Source organism: Odontesthes bonariensis, chromosome 18 (assembly GCF_027942865.1).
Source record: "Odontesthes bonariensis isolate fOdoBon6 chromosome 18, fOdoBon6.hap1, whole genome shotgun sequence".
Taxonomy (NCBI): Eukaryota; Metazoa; Chordata; class Actinopteri; order Atheriniformes; family Atherinopsidae; genus Odontesthes; species Odontesthes bonariensis.
Window position 1 is genome coordinate 27,232,012 of NC_134523.1, and position 19,271 is coordinate 27,251,282.

General features: G+C 39.8%; 1 protein-coding gene and 1 long non-coding RNA gene across 2 annotated transcripts in view; one reads left to right on the forward strand and one right to left on the reverse strand.

Annotated features, from left to right (window-relative positions):
• Nucleotides 1-19,271, forward strand: part of nudcd1 (NudC domain containing 1) — a 462,800-nt gene that overhangs the window by 166,987 nt on the left and 276,542 nt on the right. The window lies entirely within an intron of this gene.
• LOC142367847 (uncharacterized) lies at nucleotides 14,121-14,543 on the reverse strand. The gene is made up of 3 exons (XR_012767191.1): nucleotides 14,514-14,543; nucleotides 14,243-14,365; nucleotides 14,121-14,160 (listed from the first exon to the last, which is right to left on the reverse strand). It is a non-coding gene; the product is annotated as an uncharacterized LOC142367847 (long non-coding RNA).

The window sequence follows — 19,271 nt, forward strand, 5'->3', positions numbered from 1 at the left end:
TCTTTTCCGCACGGAATCGCAAATGGGGATGCCTGAACGTATTCGAAAACTCCCGAAACTTTACCCAAAATTGTCCCCCGCGTGAAACTGCATGATTTTAATGGAGTCGAAAGTGGGCGTCGCCAAACTGCTCTACAGCGCCACCTAACGTGAGATAGACCGAACCGTACGTCGTAGAGATCTGAAAATCGGTATGTATGTAGATCGCCTCAAATCAAGAACAAAAGTCTCTTGGAGGTATGCTCTAAAACGTACAAGGAGGCGGCCATTTTGGGTCAAAGGTCAAATTTTGGCCATTTTTCATATTTACACACCTCGCAGGAAAATTTTCACGCCCCAGGGATTTTGAGCTACAGACTTCATTTTTGGTCAGTATGCAGTTAAGGGATGGGGGCACAAAAGTTATCAGAAGACTTGAGTTTTTGAGCATGTTTAGGGGGCTTGGCCAAGCGGCGAACTTGGCGTACTCGCCAGTGTAAACGAAACGCTATATCTTTCACCTAAAAAGTTCAATCTGCACCAAACTTGGTATGAGTCATCCATGTTGGATGCATGTCAATCCTATGTGGTCATATGCTGACGTCATCTAAGCCCCGCCCCCTCAGAACAGGAAGTCACTTTTTTTACTTGGAAAACTCCATTTCTGGCCCCCTTCACCTAATCAACATCATCTTTTGTCAGAATACAGATAACAAGTTGGTCTAACTTGCTTTAAAGCACCAAAAGTTTTCAGTTGAAGGCGTGGCTCTGGCGGCTTGGTGAAGTCAGACATCACGCCGTTACCATACGTTTGGCTCTAAATTCTACAGTTTTGAGCCGAGATGTACCAAACTCACTGGGATCGATCCTAATCCGCCCCCCCAACAGGTGTGCAGTCCAATATTTGATGGGCGTGGCCTAATGCCTCCACAGCGCCCCCTAGAACAACTAAAAACATCAGCCCCAAGCCATGCTTTCACCGACAATCATGAAACTCAGCACACCTGTGCGTCTTTTCAGGACCTACAAAATAGTGTGGGCGTGGCGAGAATGGCACATTCCAATCCCTCGCCGTTTGCATACGTTCGGCTCTAAATCTCACATGCATCATCCGATTTGCACCAAACTAGATATGAATGACCTTTGTTAACATCTAAAGAGCCCAATTGGATTATATTGGAGTGTGACTCCAGTGCGCCCCCTAGATCATTTAAACAGCTATATCTCCTTGAGACATTATCCGATCTGCACCGTGTTTTTTGTGCATCATTACGGAGGAGTGCTTCACACGTTGGCGTGGTACATTTGTGACGTCGCTAAACCCCGCCCCCACAAAACAGGAAGTGACGGTAACTCCTGTCTGGAAGTTGAGGTATCGCTCCAACTTTGAACACGTGCCACTGGTGTCGTACTGACGTGGACTTAAGACGATTTGGGAGACTCGTTGCACTCTCCGCCCGGTTGACGGGCGCGGGAGACGCGTGATAGCGTCGGTGACCACGTCGGGGCGGCGGTGCCGGCGGTCAGACGGTCGCAAGGCCGGAGCTGCGCTTGGCTGCGAGGGCCGTTATCACTGCTTGCAGTTCTTGTTAGGCCCGAGCAGCTAAGCGCTGCGAAGGCCTATTGTAACTGAAGGATTTCACTATTATTATTATTTTTCTTTTTCCGTTTCTTTTCCGCGCGGAATCGCAAATTTGGGGGCCTGAACGTATTCGAAAACTCACCAAACTTTGCCCAAAATTGTCCCCCGCGTGAAATCACAGGTTTTTAATGGAGTCGAAAGTGGGCGTAGCCAAACTGCTCTACAGCGCCACCTAACGTGAGATAGCCCGAACCGTACGTCGTAGAGATCTGAAACTCGGTATGTATGTAGATCTCCTCAAATTAAGAACAAAAGTCTCTTGGAGGTATGCTCTAAAACGTACAAGGAGGCGGTCATTTTGGGTCAAAGGGCAAATTTTGGCCATTTTTCATATTTACACACCTCGCAGGAAAATTTTCACGCCCCAGGGATTTTGAGCTACGGCCTTCATCTTTGGTCGGTATGCAGTTAAGGGATAGGGGCACAAAAGTTATCAGAAGACTTGAGTTTTTGAGCATGTTTAGGGGGCTTGGCCAAGCGGCGAACTTGGCGTACTCGCCAGTGTAAACGAAACGCTATAACTTTCACCTAAAAAGTTTAATCTGCACCAAACTTGGTATGAGTCATCCATGTTGGATGCATGTCAATCCTATGTGGTCATATGCTGACGTCATCTAAGCCCCGCCCCCTCAGAACAGGAAGTCACTTTTTTTACTTGGAAAGCTCCATTTCTGGCCCCCTTCACCTAATCAACATGATCTTGTGTCAGAATACAGATAACAAGTTGGTCTAACTTGCTTTAAAGCACCAACAGTTTTCAGTTGAAGGCGTGGCTATGGCGACTTGGCGAAGTCAGACATCACGTTGTTACCATACGTTTGGCTCTAAATTCTACAGTTTTGCGTTGAGATGCACCAAACTCACTGGGATCGATCCTAATCCACCCCCCAACAGGTGTGCAGTCCAATATTTGATGGGAGTGGCCTAATGCATCCACAGCGCCCCCTAGAAATTCTAAAAACGTCAGCCCCGAGCCATGCTTTCACCGACAAGCATGAAACTCTGCACATCTGTAAGTCTTCTCAGGACCTACAAAAAAGTGTCTTGGAGCCCTGGTCCACGCCAGACAGGAAGTCCGCCATTTTGGACCAAAGTCGCCATTTTTGTCTCTTAAACAGATGTTGTATTGAGCTATCTCCTCCTACAGCTTTTAACGTGGACACTTCATACTCACTGAGCAGAGTCTTGGGTCATTGAAGAGCAAATATTATCAAAGGATTTTGGCTACATCACAGTATGTGGGCGGGGCTAAGCTTCAAAGTCTGACCTTTTTCCATGAAAATCCTGATGGAATAACTTCCACATGCAAGGGTGTGGGTTAATGAAACTTTTTATGCGTCGTAACAGACCAGCAAAAATCACATTCACATAGTGTTTGCTGACGTCACTAAGCCCCCCCCCCTTTGTACAGGAAGTGAGCTGTTTTAAATTACTCAAATTCATACAGGTTTAAAGCTGTTTGATGACATTCAACAACATGATGCTGAATCCTTCTCTCACCACTGGCTGAAGGCTGTGGGCGTGACAGAATGGCAAATTACAATCCCTCGCCGTTTGCATACGGTCGGCTCTAAATCTCACATGCATCATTTGATTTGCACCAAACTAGATATTGACCTTTTTTAACCTTTAAAGAGCCCCAATAGGATTATATTGGAAATGTGACTCCAGTGCGCCCCCTATATAATTTAAACAGCTATATCTCCCTGAGACATCATCCGAGCTGCACCGTATTTTTTAGTGCATCATTACGGAGCAGCGCTTGACATGCTGTGGTACATTGTTGCCGTCACTAAAAGTCCCACCCCTACAAACTTTTACTCCTAAAACCTCTCCCTGGGTATCAGATAAGGTTGAAACCATATTCATCAACTCTTCATTGCCACACATGATATGTTGAATAGCCTTCAAAATGTCCTCGCCAATCGCTCGCCACAAAACAGGAACTGACAATCACTCCATTTTTCAATTTTATTTATTAACAAGACAGTGCATATTAATAACAGTACATCTGTAACCTGCCAGTTAGCCAAAGGCTAGTTTTCATCTGTAGTCCTGGTGAACAGTTTTACAATGGCACCCTTAAAAAAAAAAAAAAAAAAAAAAAAAAAAAGGAAGGCTAAACAATATAATCAACAATTAAGAACTCCTGTCCGGAAGGTGACACATCAGTAGACTTTGAACACATTCCACTTGTGTCATACTGTTGTGGAGTGAAGGCCATTTGGGAGATTCTTCAAATACTCTGCCTCATGCTCGGGTGCAGGAAAGGCGTGACACCATTGACGCCGCTGTTGACCCATTTGCTGTTGCAAGGTCGTAGTGTTGTTGAGCAGCGACACTTTCTGTGTGTAATAACAGACCAGAATTAATCACATTGACACCAACAAGAATCCAACAAGAATTTCTATCATGCTCATGTTTCTCTTTATACACCTTTACACAAAACATCTTTAAACGCACCCTTTGCCAGTCCAGAGTTTTCTACTTGTCATCTCAATTTTTTTCCAACTTGTCAGCACAAATCAGCAGGGCAACACAGGGATTTGAACCCCGTCCCACAAGTGGGAGTACCAATACCATTGCCTTTTGCTTTTTTTTAATGCTATATGACAAGGTAAAGCAAAACTTGCATTAAGAACAGCATGCTAATTTCTGTATGTTAAATTATATTAATAGGCGTTTATCACTACTTTCAAATATATTTCTGTGGAAGTTAAAGAAATGCCGTCTTAATGCAAGAAAACGAAACCTTTACACAATAAAGACTTTTGTTTACTGTTAAAGAACACATTTTATGTCAACCTGCTTTTACATCTTTAAAGCTATAATGTGTCATATTTCACGGACAATGAATGTCTCCATGTCGCTCTGCCATTTTAAAACATTTTCCGTTTCCAATGTGGAAACGGAAAATGCGAAGCTGATGACGTCCTTCTACAAATCCCGTAGTTTTAAAATGGCGGAGCGACATGGAGACATTCATTGGGGTGTAACACTATTATGTACATTCATATGCTGAATATAAGAACACTGCACTTTTGTGATGGAGGTAATTAATAACGATTCAGGTAGTACTTGTGAATGATAAGACTAAAATTTGTTAATAGACAATGTGAAATATTACACATTATGGCTTTAAAACTTCAAAGTCAAATTTCAATAATATGAATTTCATATTGCACTTTTTTTTTTTAAATCATAAATACCCAAATTGGGTATAAAATCTACCTTTCTGATGCAAAATTTCATGACATAGCTATTTAAAGTGCTTAGCACTATACAGAATTGTCATTTTTTAAACCTTGTAAAATATACAGACAAAACAAACTCAATTTCATATAAAAACCGATAGTTACATTAATTACATATGTACAAAAATACTCTTCCCCCCAATATACTCTCCATCTGTCTTTTAGGTTTTTTATGTGATGGTTCTGTTCGGTGCCTTCGGTGTTGTTTGTTTATGTGCAATGGAGTTGTTAAGCTCCTTGAGGATGTTTGTGGATTTTTATGTACAGTGTGCAATGGTAGGCCGAGGCCACCTTGTTCATCAGTGCTAGCTGTCGTCTGTCCCTTTTCTGGTGTCGTGTTTTCTGTGTTATGTTGCTCGGAGGGTTTTGGATAGAGTTAAAAACCATTTAAAATAAATACTCCCCCCCCCAATATACTCTCCATCTGTACTTCAAAAACTACAAAATAATTATTTCATTAAAAAACTAAATCAGCTTAAAACCACACAGTATTCCCTCATGATCACTAAAATATGTTGGTATTACCACTGCTTCTCCCTCATAAACATCTGATTTAACATAGATGTGATCTATTAAACTACCCCTTTCAGTAGTTGCTTCCTGGACTATTTGAACATATCCTCTGGTTTTAACACAATTTAAGATAGTTGATGACTTTAAAATATCATCATTAAAATCTCCCATTAATACTATTGTTCCAGTTTCCAATTGCTCCAGCCAGTCAAGCATCTTTACCAAATTGGTTTTAAATAATGACAGAGGATACTGTGGTGATCGATAAATTACAACCATTTTAATATTAACATGAAAAAAGTTATAAATTAAACACTCTAGATTGACCTGTGGTGGCTTTAAAACTTCATATTCCACACCATCTGCAGTATAGATGCCAACACCGCCATGTTGTTGGTCTTGCAACCCAATCAACGATGGCTGGGTACCATCATACGATAAACGTCGGGGACAGTTGTTGAAACTGTAACCATCAATCTTTACCGTATCAGCTTGAGGTTCAAGAATCCATGTTTCTGTTACAGCAATACATTTAGGTTTCCATTGCTGAGTACAAAAAGCTAAATCTTTAACATGTCGATTTAAACTTTGGACGTTCATTAAGAACACAGTAAAAGCAGATGTGTCAAATCCGCTGAACTGTGCAGGTCCACACATCAAAAGGGGTGTCATACTCTGGATAGCAACCGTAATATCATCCTTACAATAAATCCTTTTTTCATTAAAGTCTTGAATGGTCAAACCTGAAAGACTCCTAACTCTGCTTAGAGCAACATAAGCTTGACCAGGTGCAAAGATTTTGTTTAGACAAACAACAGCTCTGTCTACAGTTAAGCCTTGTACTTTGTGTACCGTACAGGCCCACGCCAATTTCAGTGGAAATTGTTGTCGCAATCCACCTTTAACAGTGGCTCTTTCCTCCTCAGGTACAATAGGTGTGGAACCAACCACATCCGAAGACCCAGACACACACGTTTTCCTTCTGTGGATGCCTACACGATCATCATCAAATCTAACATAAACCAATTTAGGAAACTTGTCCTTTTCTGGTATTATGATATCTGTCACAGTGCCACAAACACCGTTAACTAAACCATCCCCGACATCCACGTTTTTACACAGCATAACACGTGCACCCTTACCCAACAACAGAACCTCTGACAAACCGGTATGTAAAGCTTTGGTGTGACTCCCTTGCAACAACCGCAATTTGCCTGTTTTTTTATCATTTACAAAATCCTGTGCCTCAATTTTCACATATTCTGGGCAACTCTCAAACAACTGTTTCATATTATGCTCATTTACTTGTTCATTTGTTGCAAATATATGTAAGGCTGAGCTGACCTCACCCGTTTCACAAACTTTTAAAACGTTTATGTCATCAGGTAGCATAGGGGTCTCTTTTGAACGAGTCCTCATCCGGTTTAACAGCTGGGAAAACACAAAATCTTTTTGCCGAACTATTTCTGTTAGTTCTACAACTTTAAATAAATCAGACCACAAGTTGCTGCCAACTCCATCAGAATACAACGGTTTGCCTTTGACAGGAGGTAACTGGAAGAAATCTCCAACTGCCACCACACTAATGTTTCCAAATGAGCCTACGTTTCCCGTTTGTTTGATCTGCCGCAATCTACCATGCACATATGATAGCAAATTGTGATCTACCATTGATATTTCATCTATGATGAGAATATGTACATCACTATATTTCAGACGTAATGAATTGAGCTTCTCTTCTCCCAAAGGAGTGTACGGTAAGCGTACATCAATTCCAATAGAAAATGTTGTGTGAATTGTTGTTGCTTCCAAATTATATGCAGCAATACCTGTAGGAGCAGTCAATAAAACAGGTGTGTTGTCAGGGTATTGACACATTGGTGACAATAATCGTTTTGATTCATATTCAATCGCTCTGATCAAATGACTTTTACCTGTGCCAGCACCTCCTGTAATCAAAATGTGTAACGGTTCAGGATTTTTTCCATTTACCTTGCCTAAACACCATTGCCTGATTTGGTAAAAAACAGAGAACTGTCTTTCATTCAAAGATCTAATTAATGCTAAGCCTTCGATTCTACCCAGCATGCTCTTTTTCTCAAATGCATTTCCCTTGGAAGATGAGCTTAAATCTGGGATGTGTTCTTGTTCATCACTCAGCGTTGCTTTTATTTGTTTCATTCCTTCCACACCCTCCAATCGTTCCATCTCCACTTCAGGACACAACTCACACCATGCATTTTCAAGCAGTACGTCGCCAACCACCTGATCTGCTGCCTCCAGGTTAAAAGATTCCACTTCGAATTCACTTCTATTTAAATCTACGACAGACTTCACTAAATGTTTGGTTCCATCAATAAATTTAACCACACCAAGTCTATAAAATTGTTCAAATCTTTCACAACCTGGAGGCTTCAGATCACCATCAACGCGATACGGCAGAAATAATTGCATTATGCTTTGATAAAATTTTTCTGGATCTTTGGTCTCTGAAAAACGCGCATAACGAACAACTGATGGTTGTGTTCGACTTCTTTTTGCCACAAAACCTAAACCATTATTCAACTTGACAGCAGATTTACATTTTTCATTCTTGGACAGAACCCGATAGTCAGATGCAAACTTTGCAATGCACATATCGTTAAAAATATCATCTTTTGGACGATTTTTATAGCGATCAACCAAACCAGTCATCCACATTTCCTCTGAACTCAGATCATTTGTAGATGCCTTCTGTCTCAAAACAGAAATAGGTAAACTCATTTTTACAATGTTGTCACCAGTTGGAATAAAAACAACCTTCCTAGAACACTCCTTTAAATGCATACTGGTTAGTCGATACACCGCTTCCTGAGCACAGACATCCCGATTATGTAGATATACACTACCAAGCTTCTTTAATGCTTCTTTAGCACTAACATTGCCATCTCTGGATGCTTCTCTCTGGGCATTTCCTAGCATGAGGCCAATTTCTCTCTCACTTTTTGACATATAAGAAACTATGTAGACACAACAAGCATATGCATCTACACAATATTGAATATCGAGATTAGCATTCCATGCTTTTAACAGCGGCGGGCTATACTGATTAATCCAAATTTCATTAATCTCCCTTTTCAAAACTACATGTGTATGTCGACTAACTCGTTTATAGACCTTTTCAAATATTTCTTGGTTTATACCCAGTCTTCTAAAAATTTCTTCTACAGTCCTATAGGGACAAGTTTCATCTGCAAGGAGACTCTTCACTTTACTTAGAATCTCCTTTGCCTGATTTTGAGCCATAGCCTCTTTACTTGCACAGGCACACTGTACATTGCTGCTTGTTTTATCCAAATTACATGTACAAGTCTTATCCTTATCTTTTTCACTACGACAAATAAATGTTCTGCTCGATGCAGGTCGTGGAAAGTTAAAACGACAAACTGTATTTTTCTTTTTACATGATTTTGAGTGACGTTTTGAATGCTGCTGGACAGATGTAACCACTTCAAACAATGGTTCATCCTCAGATGGAAGTTCGCATGTAATATACTTATCTATAAATTCCACAACTTCCTCATCTGTGTTTTGATCTAGGATTGGAGCCCCAGAAATCCAGAAAAGGCAATGACAATGAGGGGAACCACGTTGCTGAAACTCAACACGATAATAATAGTCAACGACTTTACCAATGGGATTAGCAGGAGACATGAGAACTTCTCTTAAGAAAACATGCCATCGAAAATCAAACATCCTGGCAGCAGTCACAGGATTTCGACGCAACAGTTCACATTTATCTGCCCATTCCAATTGTTCAGCCGTCTCTGTTCGCCCATCCTGTTTCAAAAGGGTATATAAAAGATTAGTCCATCTCATATCTGCTGATGAAAACGACGCAAACCAAGTAGGCTTACCCAGTTGTTTAACACAGGCTAGGATGTCGCGTTTTGCAGACTGCCAAAAAGCTGGAGTCCCTCTAATGGGTTTTAGGAACCGATAGCCATCATCAAACTCCAACAACTTCTTCAAAGACTCCTCATTTTTCAACAAGTCACCCAAATTCTGGGATTTACCACATTGCCCTTTACGCAATGCTACCGACACATTAGAAATAACCTGTTCCAATTCAGACATGTACTGTGCATAAAAGATATATTCAACGTTGGATGAAAATCTACCATCTGCATGTAAAAGCCTGTTGTTAAAATACCGAAACAATGTTAAACGATGTGACCTGTTTGCATGGTAAGTATTCTGTCCAGATGGAAACAAAACAGGGAAGCATTTGGCTTCATTTTCTGGATCGCTTAATAATTTTACTGGATTATTACCTTCACCAGGAGCAACATTTAAAATGTTATCCAAATACTGATCCAAAGCTTCCTGACCTATGTCAACGGGCATGAGACATGTATCTTGAAACATGCAATGCTGCTGTCGATCGTGCAACAGCTCCTCAGTATCCTCCAAATCTTTCTCGGAAATGTCAGAAATGACATCTTTTTCCAAAACATCATCTTCATCTCTACAAAACTCATTGATCCAATTCTCATTAAAATCTATATCTTTATAATATTTGTTAAACTGTTTTAAATACTTAAGTGCTTCACGTACATGCAAAGTATCAACAAACTGATACTTATAATGACCTTTGTAAGTTAATTTACGCTTTAATTTTACAGCAAGCAAAGATCCTTCCATATTACAACGAGGCAATACATTACATGTTTCAACAATATTTGCTGGAACACAAGTCACTGGTCCATGTACACCATTTTGTCCCCCTTTGGGTAAAGCCAACATTTTCATGAATGGTATATGTAAAGCTATTAAATGCTGTTCTAAACTATTTAGACAAGCCAATTGTGGAGGGATAATATCCACATTTAAATTGTTGGTCACACTTTCTGGTGGCATTACACCTTTGCTCATCTTGTAATGACAGGTATAACAAATCATCAGCTTACCTCTGGATGACTCTGTCAATTTACATTGCACAGCACAACTATTGTCACATTTGTGCACATAATCTTCAGAAATGCATTTTGCAGCAATTATAGCACTAGATTGACTTTTAGAATAGAAATCTTTCTTACACACTAATACTTGATGTCTAAACAGCAGTCTATGACAGACACAGCAGACAAAATCTGGCCCATCTTTAACCTTATCTAAAAACTGTTTGATAACAAAGTCAATTTCTTTTAACATTTCCTTACGTTGCTGTTGATTTAATTTCACACGCACTGAAACCTTTTTCTTATGTTCCATGTTACCATGATACCTTCTTCTACCAATCTCTTTTAATTTCTGCCTGTGCTGCAGATTAAGCTTAAATGTCTTCTTACTCATTGCCTTTACATTTTCTTTATGCAATAAATTAGATTTATATTTTTCTTTACTCATTGCCTTTACATTTTCTTTATGCAATAAATTAGATTTATATTTTTCTTTACTCATTGCCTTTACACTTTCTTTATGCAATAAATTGAATTTATATTTGTCTTTACTTGAAGTTTTCAGTTTCTCTTGATACACTAAATCATATTTATATTTTTCTTTATACAAAATCTTACGTTTCATTTGATACACTAAATCATGTTTATATTTTTCTTTACTCAAAGTCTTGAGTTTCTCTTGATACACTGACTCATTTCTATATTTTTCTCTATTTAGCGCCTGTTTCTTCTGTCGATATAATGTATCAAATTGATATTTCATTCTACACAATGCCTTTAATTTTTCGCTATGCAACCTAGCTTCCCTGTACTTTCTTTTTAAGTCTGCAATCTTTTTCTCTTTATAAGACAATTTTGAATAATACATTGCTTTATTTTTCAATTTAATCTTTTCTTTATACTCCAAATCATGTTGGTAATCCATCACTTTTTTAAATGTAAATTTCTTCTTTAAATGTTGAGAAGTATTTGAACTAATTGTTTCTTTACTGCAATTAGTTTTTTTTGATTTTCTTCTACACTTGTATGGTCTGTCTGATCCATCATTAACTTTACAAAAACCATAGCAAAACTCTTGATCACCCTGCAAGACACAAGTTATAACCTCAAAATGACAACTGTCACATTTCAGATATATTCCTTCATTTATACCAGTGGAGCTTGTACACCCATATTTTACCCATTCCTTGCCATTATGCACATACAAATTCACCCCTAATGCATTTGCAGTTGCCTGCATTTCAATTTCAGAAGCTTCATGTCCAACATACTTCATACAGGACTTCTTAACATAGTCAGACACCGAAGAAAATCCTTTACCAACCAACCGTTTACCCTCTTTGTTCTTCTCCAAATAAGAAACAGCAGCCAGTCGTACTCTGCGATGGCTCTTCTGGGAACCACTTATTACTTGAGACACTGCTCTGAAAAAACTGTTACTATCTTTTACAATCTCTTCAGTCTTACACACACTCCCCAAAGGCCCAGAAGCTGTGGATCCTTGTGTGTCCTGTTTCACAAATGTAATATCATACTTGTTGCACAGAGCTTTTGAAACATCTGTACACACAGGATTAAATAACAAATGTTTATTAGCATTATGAATAATGACACTATCATCATCCAGTACGTAACTGTTTGCAGTTTTTGTACTTTCTAAAACATTAGATTCATTTGTTGTCTTATTTCGAACACTGTACCCTTGGGAAATGGAGACCCTTTCCTTACAGTAACCATAACAATTTTGTGTTTGCTTAACACAAACAACGGTCTCGTAATGGTTACCATGAATATTTTGTAGATACACACACTGATTTGAGAACTGACCAGCAGTACATTTATATTCAAGCCATTTATCAATATAATATGTAACTATGTTCACACCCAAACAGTCTGCTGCAGCTTGAATTTCCACTTCAGTTGCCCATGAGCCAACATATTGCATCCTTGATCTTTTAATATACTCATTTATAGAGGAATTTTCATTTCTCAAAATGTTACAATACATTTGAGGATTCCTTTCTAACTGTTTCACTACGGCAAGTCTAATTTTCCTGTGCCATTTCTGAGTCCCACTTACAGCCTGACTAACAGCCCGGAAAAAACAGTTTCCGTCCCCGATGATGGGTTCCACCTTGCATGGGATCCCCAAGTCCCCAACCAAGTCAGATGATGACTCACCTTTCTCGCATTCTACGTTCAAGTGTTTGCAAACAGCTTCTGACACCACTTTTGAAAGAGGATTAAAATTTAACGCTCTAGTCCTCACATTGGTGACAAACACATCTGAAGTTACAAGATCTTCATGAGTTTCTTGTATCTTTTTACAAGATGTGCTACTCTGAGGCTTCTTTAGCTTTTGCCCTCTAGATTTATCTGTACACAAGACTTCCTGAACACAGACAGGTTTCAACAAATTACTGCCAACTGGACTAAATGAAGTCTCATTTCTGTGCATGTGAATTTGCACACCACTAATTTCAAATTCCTTGGGACTGGTTCTCTTTTGCCTAGCATATCTCTCAACATAATTTAAAACATCATCAAAGCTGTTTAAATACAAAACGTTGCTTTTCCCTGAAACACTTACCATTCCATTACAATCACGTGCATGGGAATCTACAACGGCATACTTTCCATTCTGACTTATAAGAGCGCAGGTACTTCCATTTATAGTCAGAACACAAGTTTCATATGTGGCGCACATCTTTTGCAATCCTTCACGGAGAGTAGTGTGCGCACCAGAATCTATAAACTCACTCTGGAAAACATCTACATGTCCAGCAACAAAATCTCCATACATCACATCTAAAGTACACCCGTCAATATCAACCTGCTTCGGCAAGTCTAAAACACAGAGCGTTTCCTTCCTACCACTAATCAGATTGTTGTCCCGCAAATAAGTGTACAAGGCGTCACCTCTGACAACAACATTATCCAATGTGTCAGAATGCCATGAAAAAACACTATCCATCTTGTGCTTTGCTAAAGCAACAAGAGTCACAGCTGCACACTGCAGTCCTCCGTATTTAAACCGATCATCGCCCTGATGGAATGATCCTCTAACTGATTCCTGACTACTTGAACTGGCACCATGACGTTCGTCTGTGACCTGCGTGTCAGTAATGACTGTGGTACATGCTTCTAAACCAAAGCTACTCTGTTGTACAGAAATCGCAGACATGCCATACTCCGTCGCATTTAATGATTTCCGAAGATTCATAATGTGAATCATTAAATCATTGAAGCAAGTGTTAAATACCACTACAGATGTACCCGTTTCTGATGCCAACCCCTGTAAATTTCTTGTTCCACAGTCCACAATGACAAAGTAAGATTCATGATGGATAACCAAGCTACATGAACCCTCAAGATTAAGAATGCACATTCCATTTCTCAACAAATACATCTGTAACTTCTCACTAAATTCCTCCTCCAGATTAAAATTAAATTGACCATAACTACTACCCCCAATTAGTACTTTCCATTTTTTACCAAAAATAATCTGTCGCTCCACCAACTTGCAAAACTCTGGCTTTGTGCCTCTCTGAGGTCTTTCTGTATCAATATATTCTGCCAACTTCTGACCTTCCGCATCAACTGCATCGACATCCGATGATTTCCAAGTGCAAATTGGAGAAGTTTGGTGTTTTATAGCAGCTACAACACTACTGGACATTAAAGTATTGCTAACAGACTGATTACTATGACTAACTGTTCCTAAAATAAGAGAAGGGGGGAACCGCTCTGAACACCTGCAAGAACTGGAGTTAACACACTGACCTCTGGGGGACGTTTGGCTGCACTCGAAATCCACCGACACCTCAAGCATCTACAACGACATTAGAAAACATAATTTCTTTCATTTGTATTCATTTCTTTAAATTTACTACCAAAAATGTTGTTATACAAACCTCCCGGTCAGAAACGAGCTCGGACGGACAGACAGACACCAACCCAGGACAGTCAGACGCCTCCCGAGGATGGGGAGAACGCACCACATCGCAGACATCCACCTGTTTGGATGTTGCCTCAACCTATAAAACAAAATCATTACATTAATTCATCTGAATTTAAACCAAGATTCCAAATAATTTAGACCAAGTGTTTTCAGTAATACACTTTATGGTTTCATATTACTTACATATTTAACATAATAAAAAGCTAAATATGGACCACACTTACATTCTTCTTCACAGACACGAGCCCCACACCAACAGCGGCAGGAGTTACGCTCGGTGTGGCTGAAACCTGAAAGACAAAGACAAATAAATTAATTATGAACAATTATCCTCATTGAAGTTCTGAAAAGTTAACTCGCTTAAGGTTTTACAAACCTGCTGTCTCACACGCCTGGTCCTTAAGACAGCTGGTTTCTTGACACGTTCCACAGGCTTCATCTATAACACAAACAACATGTCAGATCTGTGTCTTTTCTAAAAGACAATACTGAGACTATATTTTGAAATACACTTTGCTGCAACTTACCTCGTTGCCTGTGTGAACAGCTGCCACTGCCAATGGAGAAACTTTTTCCATGGCAACCAACAACTCAGGTGAAAAATGAACAGGATTCAGGGGGATGTAACACTCCTTCAAAACTGGAGTAGCAATCTGTTACACAAAAATGGAAATAATGAATATACTAATCACATTAAAAATGCTTTACAACAAGTGGTTGTGAAACACTCACCTTATCAGGAACCACCCTTTCCTTGGGTGAATCAGAGTCAGATTCCCCCGAATGGCTCCTCTATAAAAAGCACACACAAAAGCCATTTCAGAACATTACACACCAACTTAAATCCCATCCTTGCATAAAAGTACATTGGGAACAACAAACTTCATTACCTTCCTGCCGTATCTCACGGTTGTCCACTCTGGAGTGGGTGGACGTGGGACTCGTTCCACTCCCTTCACAACCAGACGTGGCACATACCTCGGCTTATACGGGGCAGCTGGCTGACTCGTGGCCAGTGGCTTGGGTGCAGACAGCTCCAGGAACTGATGCGCAAACACCCAAATGCGATCACTGAGGATACGCATCCCCTTGTTGTCGTCAAGGTGAATCTAAACCAAAATAAAAGGTATATAAATCAGCAAAACAGACAAGTAAAATAAGTATTGAATATAAATTCTCACCACTTTCTAACTTCAGAATAAGATTGTACTTACTCCATCATAACTCCACAGATCGACGCGACTTAGGGGGAAGTCCTCGGCAATGGAATAAAACGGCATCTCTGAAAAGAAAAATATGTATAATTATACAAACATCCTTTTCACCAAAGACAACTGCCATCAAAATACTGGAAATGAACTCAGAATTATTTTACTCCATACTTAGATTTGCCGAAACACGATGATACTCCTGCTGGAATAGCTCCTGTTTCTCCATGGATTCCGTCAAGCGTGGAATCATACCGATACAGAACACCTAGAGGAAGAATTGCATTATCAAATTACTTTATTTACAAATACATCAACTACTGATGCTTGGTGTTTTAAGTTTTTTTATTTCTCTTTTGTTACGTTTATTCTTCTTATTCCTTTTTTAATGTGAAGCACATTGAATTGCACGTGTCTGAAATGCGCTATATAAATAAACTTGACTTGAAAATAAAATAACACACCTTAGTGCAGTGCTCACGAACTGCCTCAAGGTACAACTTAAAGGCCCGTCCTGCCTCTTGGTGGTTGATGCTGGACGTGAGGTTGTTGGATGGAGCAAAAACGCAAATAGCGTCAGGACGACGAGGAAGTACGACCTTCTCAACCTCCTTGCGCAGCTGATCTGCGTCAGCCCCTGGAGTCGACATAAAGGCAAAAGATACGAAACCTCCTTGCATTTTAACAATGCCATCTGCCAAGGACCGCAAATGGGACGCCCCGATAACAAGAACCAGCTATGGGAGGAAAAAAAAAAAAAAGACAAATTATAGCAAACTGACAATAAGCAATCCATTTCTACATTGTATATTTGAATAGCATGAAAATTTTCATACTTTCTTATCAAGGCTCCCATCCGGAATGACCAGCTTGTGACGACGCCCAGTATGCTCACTGATTGGCCATTCGTTCGCTTTGTGTCGCCGCCCAGTTCCGCGGCCTATAAAGGAAAAGATATATATTAATCACTGAAAACAATATATATTAGCACACAGAATATACAAATACTCTCCATTCTTTAATAATATATAAATGATACTCACGGCCAACAAAGTCACTGGATGGCGTTGGTACGCCAATGCGCTGAACAGGCGAAGCCTCAGCACGGCGACGAGCAGCTTGAGATCTACGACTAGTTCGTGGCATCTGCAAATTGACATTAGAGAAATATGACAAAAACATAAAGGATTACAGCACAGTCTCAATGATGAGAAGACAATATACAAAAAGACAACTACTAAAATCTGTTAAAAATACATATATTTACAAGAGCAAATACTACCATTTATCCTAATTATGAAAGTAAGCAGTAATGTTAAGTTGACTGCAAATGATTTGAAAGTTTTCTGCACAGTGAAAGCCAGTACATACATAAAACCATTGAAAAGGAACATTCAATCCTCATGGATAAACATGAAAAAAAAATTTAACTAGGACTGCACTCTCCAACTTATGATATCATGATACTTTTAACAAGTATAAAAGTTTTAATATATATATATTTAATAGTATAACAGATAAAACCAAGCTCCTCTGCTCTCTATTGATCATTCCAAACATGAAACAAAACAATGCAAGCCCTTGCAAGCCCCCTGGTGTGTGCGCGCTAACTGGTGTGAACTCACGTGCACAAACTCGTCCACAGAGGGGGAAGGACCTGAAAGTTGTTTAATTTCGAATTTTCCGACTTTCAGGTCACTCCCCCTCTGTGGACGAGGTTGTGCACGTGAGTTCACACCAGTGTGCGCGCACACAAGCTAGGGGCAGACTCAAGCTCAGCTTGGAACACGTGGTTGGTGACTGTTCTGCTCAGATAATAGAGAAATAATAAACCTAACGTGACTGGTTAAAAACAGCCGGGAGCGCTCGATTTTTGCAAGCATGATTACAGGCTTTAGAGAAAGCTACAGAATTCGGGAATTTTCCTAAACAGCCCATTTAATATTCTACTTCCAGAATCCCAAAACAGTTCAAGCTAATATGACTAAATAAAGGTTGCCGACGGCAGCTTTAAGAGGTATGAATCAGCCTTTAGTTTAAATAGCTTATCTATCAAAATCAGTCACTTATTTTTAAAACAGCAGCACAAAAAAAAAAAAAAAAAAAAAAAAAAAACACAACACACCTTTGCGGCTTATTAAAAGAAAACTCTGGTATTTTCAACATTAAGCCTCTTTTCTGAGTCGTCTGCAATGTTTTAAAACCCCCCTCAGCGCTTTTTTGATGTAGGCCATGTTTGTAGTTCTCTCGCACCAGAAATGCTGCTAGGTGTATTGCATTTCCAGTGCGAGAGAACTACAAACATGTCTTCCTTCTCTCAGAAATGAGGCTTAATGTTGAAAATACCGGAGTTCTCCTTAAAAACGCATGTAATTTAAATACCGTCTACATTTGCTACACAATTATCAATAAAACAAAATCCTTTTTAATTTCAACCGAAGAAAAGTGAACAGACTGTATTGAAAATCGTCGTAGTACAGCGCCCCGTCCCTATCCACCATGTTGGCAGTATGCTAGCGTAAACAAGCCATTCTCCCCGTTCGTTTACATTGCAGCCTTTTGTTAGCAGCCATGCTATTAAACGCAGCACGAGGCACGCAAGCCACCGACAGCAAGCCACCGACAGCGACCCAAAAAACACAGTATTAACGCCCTTACCTTATACAGTTAATATTACATTAATTCATTCTTTCGTATATTCTCTTTACAAAAAGATTGATAGTTTCAAACTGAGTAATTTTTAATAAACTTCAAAGCATTAACTATCAAAACAGAATCACGGTCAACCTTAACTGATTAAAACAAAATAACTTAACAAAACTTACCTCGGAAAGATAAAGTCCAACAATCGAAGATTTGCAGAAAAATGAAGAAAAAGCGTTCAGCAGTTTTTCAACTGTTTGAAAACTTTAAGCTCACGAACGTCCAAGACATTCATGAACTGAGAGCGGTTGACCAAACCCAACTATTTAAAGCAGGCGCGGCCAGCCCCAAAAGAATCACGTGATACAGAACACAGGCTATAGGAGGGTTTCACATGACGTCACAGTGCTGCATCGCGAGACTTAACTATGAATATAAACTCTTTGACACTCTTGGTTTCCGATAACAATCTGTAGCCTAATGGATATTTCACATGTTTCTGAACCTCATCACATTTTATGACGCCGGTTCGAATCCAGCTTGTGACATTACTTAGAGGGGATAGAGAATCCAAATCGTCTTTTTCCCGTTTTTGGTGTTAGTCCTGAGTCTCCCCGCTGTGGGGAGTACTCATGAAGTGCCAGCAAGTGTCAGAACCTCTGTTTCAAGTACTCCCCTTTTTAATATATATCCCCCTATCCATTTTTGTGAAAAAGTGACGTAACTTTTTCAGCAATCGCGCCCCCCCCCGCACCCAAGTCCACAGCCACTCCGTTTCAGACACGCCCCTTTGGCGAGAAACAGGAACTTGTGTACCTTCCGAGGCTGTAAAAGCGGACTACGATCAATACAAATTCTTCCCCCGGAAAGCAATGTTCGCAATCAATGGCTTTTATTTATTTTTAAAACCTTCCCCAACCGCGGAGTTTTCCTTTGCGCTGCGCTGCGCATTTCACTGACTACAGTTTCACAAAGCTCCGTTCCGAGCAGCTCATGGACAGTTCCGACAGGAACAGACCCAGACTGCAGCAAGCTGTGCGCACCGCTGAGAATGTGATGGGCTGCAGCCTCCCATCTATCCATGACCTGCACCTCTCCAAGACTATGGGGCGAGCAGGTCGGATCACAGCT